At 33.5% G+C, this 6,495-nt stretch overlaps 1 non-coding gene across 1 annotated transcript; it reads left to right on the forward strand.

The window, feature by feature from the left end:
• The first annotated feature begins 6,152 nt into the window (after positions 1 to 6,152).
• Positions 6,153 to 6,225, forward strand: Trnar-ccu. Its single transcript has one exon. It is a non-coding gene; the product is annotated as a tRNA-Arg (tRNA).
• Positions 6,226 to 6,495: the final 270 nt, after the last annotated feature.

Here is a 6,495-nt window from a genome sequence, read left to right on the forward strand (position 1 = left end):
AAAAAATAATAGAAAGCACGCACTTCAAAACCTAAACACTTTTTCGTTTTATTCTAAAAAAATATCACGCAGTCAGCTACCTACCAATATAAAATTTCCAAAACACTTTTTGAAATTTTTAGCATGTACTAACAATTAGAGGGGTCGTGACCCCTGCCCCCCTAGCTACGCCCATGTATGTAGCCATGTAAATAACTAACGCAAAGTAAAACTATATAAGAGCTCACACATACAGAACGCAAACCAAAAGGTATACAATTCATATTTATGTTTGTTGCTTCTGTGCTGATCGAAAAACAACAAGAACTGACATACTACTCTACAGTTTAGCATAATCAGATAGGTCGTTTTTGTATTTTCATAAAAGTAGATCTAGCCATTCAGAAGAACCAACGGTTTAATTAATGAATTGTCCCATATTATAAGTATACCATCAATGGAACATACAACGAGACCGGAGAGACCTGAAGGATTGTTCGTACAGCAAATAACACAGGCCCACAAACAGAAATCGAAAAGTCCTTTTTCCCAGACTAGGTGACGTTCATGTTTTTGGGGTCGCTGATCACGATCCCAGTGTCCATATGACCCCATTATGTCTAGAGCAAGGTAAAATGAAGGTCAAACACATTAACTTGAATGATACAATTTTTTTTTACCCTGGATTCTGAAAGAGCGGAAAGTTTTACGTCCGAACACGCTACGACCAACAGGTCGAACCGACCTCTGGTCATTTGAAGGTCATCTAAAGGTCAAACCTTTCTTTTGATATCTCGGCTGATATATCGACTAAGAAAATTCAGGGGAATTAGTCCCTCCCTGGCGGAAAAAATACGTACTTAACAGTTAAGTGTGATTTCGTGAAATGATAGGTTCATAGTCCAAAATGATGAAGTTGAGAGTTGTCCTCTCTCACTTATTATTAGAGTTAGGGCTATCAAACCTTAAACTATTGTAACGTTAAGAAAATAAACATCCAAATACATATATAAAAATATAGAGTATTCTATATACATAAAAAAACAACAATAAAAGTTTGATTTATATCTTCCAAACGCAGCACTCAAAGATTGTTTTTCTATACAGTTTTGTAATCACAAGATGATCTCTTAATACTTTTGATTATTTCATTTCTTCTAAGTGTGAGTCAGAGAGATAAAAATATAGAATGTTATGTGAATACTCAGAATCCCCAAAGAAAAAAGTCCAATGGCGTTAAATCGCATGATCTGGGTGGCCAATTCTGATCAACAAATCGGGAAATTGCACGACCGGAAAATGACTCATGCAGTAATTGAATTGTTTCTCGGCCTGTGTGGCACGTTGCAGCATCTTGGTGAAACCACGTATCGTCTACATCAATATCTTGCAATTTAGACACAAAAAACTGGATTATGATGTCGCGATAGCGAGCACTATTGACTGTTATGCCTGACCAATCGCATTTTCCAAGAAGAATGTTCCGATGATGCCCCCAGCTCAAAATTCGCACTAAACAGTGGCACGTTGTGGAAGCATTTATTTTTCAACAATCACTAGTGGATTTTTTCTGAACCCCAAAGGCGACAATTTTGTCGATTAACGAAGCCATCAAGATGTAAATGAAGCTCATCGTTGAAGATAATTTTGTTCGAAAAATCAGTATCCACTTGTTATTGTGCCATAATCTATTCAACGAACTCTCCAGTCTGAGTGGTCAGTAGGATTTAGTTCTTACGTCAGTTGAACTTTGTAAGCCTGAAGATGCCAAAGATGCCAATCTTTCGTGAGAATACGCTGTAGAGAGACGTCCAATTCTTGACAAAGATGCTGATTGATTAGATGTTCCTGACTCTTAATATCACTCTCACGAACTGCTTCGATGTTTTGTGTTGACGACTCGCTGAAGGACGTTCAGATTGTTTAAGATCACTAATGGATCCAGTCTGTCTGAATTTTTCAATTAATCTCTTTGCAGTTGATGAAGTTAAATTACTATTCAGACCGTATTTTGTAGGAAAATTGCGAACTGTGGCTGCCAAATCTTCATTATTTTAAACATATTGTTCAACATTTAAAACGAGTTCTTTCATGTAGCGCTTCATTTTTAATAACCCTGTCACGCTATCTTACCCGATACCTACATAAAATGATCAGTTAAAGTTTGTTGTTAAGAAACTATGCCACTTCACTGACTTTCTTTTACAGTTTGTTTAAAAAGAAATCAGTTGTAGTCTCGGCTGTAGTTTTAGAAACAAACTTTGATAAAATTTTTGAAATGTTAAGTGATGTGACATAATGATGCGCATTTTTTCTTATAATTTTTTTTCGATATTTTTTCCTTTTAAAAAATGTCTAAAAAGGCCCAGTTTTTTTGAAAAGTTAAGAATTTATGAGAAAAAAATTAATGTACTGCAATGCAATTTTAAAAAGATGAGCTATTTAACGCGAGTGTATTTTGCCGAAAATGTCATGGGGGTTGATTAGTTCAACCCTTTACAAAAATACTTCAGGGTTGAAAAAAATTCAAAAAGTGTAGTTTTTTGACAGATAATGTTCACCACGTTTGGTTTCTTTAGCTTAATAAAAAGTATTCTTTTTTAATTTTTGGAGGAGCGTAACTTTTCAAAAAATTGTATACCAAAGACCCCTATTAATTTTCATCAGAGAACATTTTTTCGATGTTATTTAGATGCACCCTGTATATACAAATTTATCAAATATCTTATTATTAGTATATAAATGCAATCGTTACAATTTTTAAATATAAATATCCTCGTACATCATGAAATTAAGTAAACTTTGGGCAATAATAATTATTGTAAGTTAAAAACTCTAAATACAGCTAACTTAAAAAGTATACTAATGGAGATTCCACAATAAAGAATATTTTTCTGTTAGTTTCCTGTTTGCCTTTCGTTATAATGACGTTTGCTTGATGTATCAAGTTCCGGTAGTCTTTTTAGGCAAGATGTTCTTATAAGGAGTGATGGCCTTAATGCTTTATATGTACAAACCATTTTCTTTGAGCTATAAAGAAAGGTTTGCGTAACAACAAAAAACTCTTGAAAGCATATTTTGGTGAAATGTTTAACAATAAGTAGTACAATTTTGTTGTTGTACATGATAGAGGCCGTTCCTTCGGGATCTGTCTTGATCCAAAAGTAGATAAATCCTTAATTAAAACATTGAACTGACTTTTGTATGATCCTTGTTAACAATTAACATAATTTCAACGGTACATGTTTTGTACAAGATTATTCACATAACATTCCCTCTTACCTTTATTCATTTCGTTACGTAGAAAAAAAATGTATTAGGTTCAACCTGTAAGAAATTTTCTTGTGATTTCAGAACTGTTTTTAGAAAATAAAACAATCTGTATATTTCGATAGAATACTTTTTTAAGATTACAATGATATACGGTTTGGTAGAAATTATGTTCAATAATAAAGAATACAAAAATAAAATACGTTATTTTACGTTAAAGGTAAAAGTCCACCGCTAACCGCGACGAGAACCTGGCACCATCAAATCAATGAATTAGTAACTGCAGCAAGATCCTGATTAGTTTGAAATTGATGTGCAACATTCCTAATTCTGTTTTGGTAATTTTTAGCTGTTAATATTCTAGTGGATAACATCTGGTGCTCTAACAGGTCACTATTATCCACCCTCCATTAAAATGGTGGTTAACATTTCTTGCAGCATGTGCCGGAGTCCCATCGCGTTGATACCCCATTATGCTGTGCAGCATAGGAACATCTAAACGACATTTAAACGATGTGGGAGAATTTGTATTGGTAGTCAATGTTATTANTCTGTATATTTCGATAGAATACTTTTTTAAGATTACAATGATATGCGGTTTGGTAGAAATTATCTTCAATAATAAGGAATACAAAAATAAAATACGTTATTTTACGTTAAAGGTAAAAGCCCACCGCTAACCGCGTCGAGAACCTGGCACCATCAAATCAATGAATTAGTAACTGCAGCAAGATCCTGATTAGTCTGAATTTGATGTGCAACATTCCTAATTCTGTTTTGTTATTTTTCAGCTGTTAATATTCTAGAGGATAACAACTGGTGCTCTAACAGGTCACTCTTATCCACCCTCCATTAAAATGGTGGTTAACATTTCTTGCAGCATGTGCCGGAGTCCCATCGCGTTGATACCCCATTATGCTGTGCAGCACAAGAGGAACATCTAAAGGACATTTAAACGATGTGAGAGAATTTGTATTGGTAGTCAATGTTATCGAAAATGTCACACTATGTGTTGATAAAAAATCTATGTTGACAATTGTGTCTCCTATGTTTTAGGATTTTATGTTGACCATACATGCTCATTGTGAAAATTACTATTTTAATTCCATTTTTGGTAAAAGTAGCTTTGTTGGTCCACAAAATAGGACTAAGAAAATTGGGATTCCGTTCGTATTGCTTGAGAAGCTCGTGAAAATGCTAATCTTCGCATTTCATCTGCTGGTTCTAAGTGACGTACACACTGATAATAGTAAGGGTGCAATGTGTCTCTGTGTACTTATCATCAGGTTGTAAAAACTCTGCCATCTCAGAAGTACCTCAATATCTTAAAAATTTATTTTATGTCCATCTAACACATGTTGGGCGAACATCAACCTAGACTACGGAGTACAGTATAAAATTATCACTATTTAAAATAACTAATTTGATGTTGACTTCGGGTATATTACTCGTAGAAGTATACAAGGAACATAATTTAAATTTTTTATTCCATACATTTCCCTGTATTTCTTAACAAAGTGCTTAAAAATACATACTAAATGAAGTTGGTTTATTAAATGCATGCAAACAACATATGCAATACGGGACACTAAAGTGATTAATATTTTCTTACGGGTTTAGAAAGTTTAATGGTGCTTGTTTAATGTTACGTAAAATTTCACTACTTGAGAAATTACGTTACCAACAATTAAATGAATTGTTAGATATATGTATAGTTACGGTATGCTGATACTGATTAAGAATTTTTAAGACTTCCCGAATAAGTTGAAATATATCACATTTTTAAAAACATAAAGGGATTGTATGTTCACACATTTATACAGGGTACCGTAGATATGCCAAATTGAAATAGGCAATACTTGTCTCATGAACGCCAAATAATATCAAATAACCTTATTAAGGAGTAATAAATAGTAGAATTAACATTTCTTTCTATATACCGGGTGTCGCAAAATTCACGCAAGATTTGAATTTTGCGCAATTTGTGCGATAAAGTGTTGCCAACGAAATAAAATCTTCAGCCAAGAGACTCATTTTGATCTTGATGGCTTCATTAATCGATAAAATTGTCGCATTTGGGGTTCAGAAAATCCACGAGTGATTGTTGAGAAACAAATGCATCCACAATGTGTCACTGTTTGGTGTTGATTTTGGTCTAGCTAGAGAGTCTTCGAAAATGCGTTTGGTCCAGCAATAACAGTTGGTGGAGCTTGCTATCGCGACATGATATTCAAGTTTTATGTGCCTAAATTGCATGATATGATTGTAGACGGCATGGGAAACAATTTAATTACAGCATGATTTACGTCCTGCACGTGTAATTTCTCGTTTTGGTAATCAGAATTGGCCGCCCAGATGATACGATTTAACGCCGCTGGACTTTGGGTGTTTTTTGAAGAAATTCAGCAGCAAAACTGTCATGGAAAATTTCCATTAAAATAGCATTTGTATTTGCAAAAGAAAAAATTCTGGCAAACCAAATTAAATAATTTTAGCATCTGTGTTTATACTTGGATACAAAAACTATTTTTGAAATAGGTTTAATTGTTTATAATATATAAAAAAAATATATTTAGAAACATGAAGATTCATAATTATTTTAATCAAATCTTCAATTAAATAAATAGTTATCTAGAATTGCCATGACTAGTGAACTATAGTTAAAAAAAATGTTGCTATATTATTCAATATTCAACATCTAATAATCACATCCTGACTTTATTTTATGTATTTAAACGCTGCTATAACACAGCCAGGAATATTTTAATTAATTCATGGATTTACTGGTTTACTACCTGTATCTGGTATTTAATAATAGTCATATATTTTTTCCTTATCATTGTCAATATCAATCAATAACTTTCTACATTTAGTTATATCCAACTCATAATTATGCTACAACCGCCCCTGTGGCCTAATGGATAAGGCATCGGCCTCCTAAGCCGGGGACTGTGGGTTCGAGTCCCACCAGGGGTACGTACGTCTTTTTAAAAATGATATATTTTGCAACACGCGATGAAAATGTCGGCGAGTAAGGCGCAAGTTAATGAACGAAAAAAGTATCTTGAGTGAAAAATTGAAGGCTACGTTCAAATTTTTTCTTTATTTGTCAAATTTTGAGTAGGAGGTCGAAATTATTGTATACATATACAGTGTGTTCCATTTTCAGCAGCATCTCCGCCATATTTGAGATCGTATAGGCTGATTTTCAGTTTCCTTTCATACACTGATAAAAATTTTATGTAA

This window comes from Anoplophora glabripennis, unplaced genomic scaffold (genome assembly GCF_000390285.2).
Source record: "Anoplophora glabripennis isolate ALB-LARVAE unplaced genomic scaffold, Agla_2.0 scaffold4064, whole genome shotgun sequence".
Classification (NCBI taxonomy): Eukaryota; Metazoa; Arthropoda; class Insecta; order Coleoptera; family Cerambycidae; genus Anoplophora; species Anoplophora glabripennis.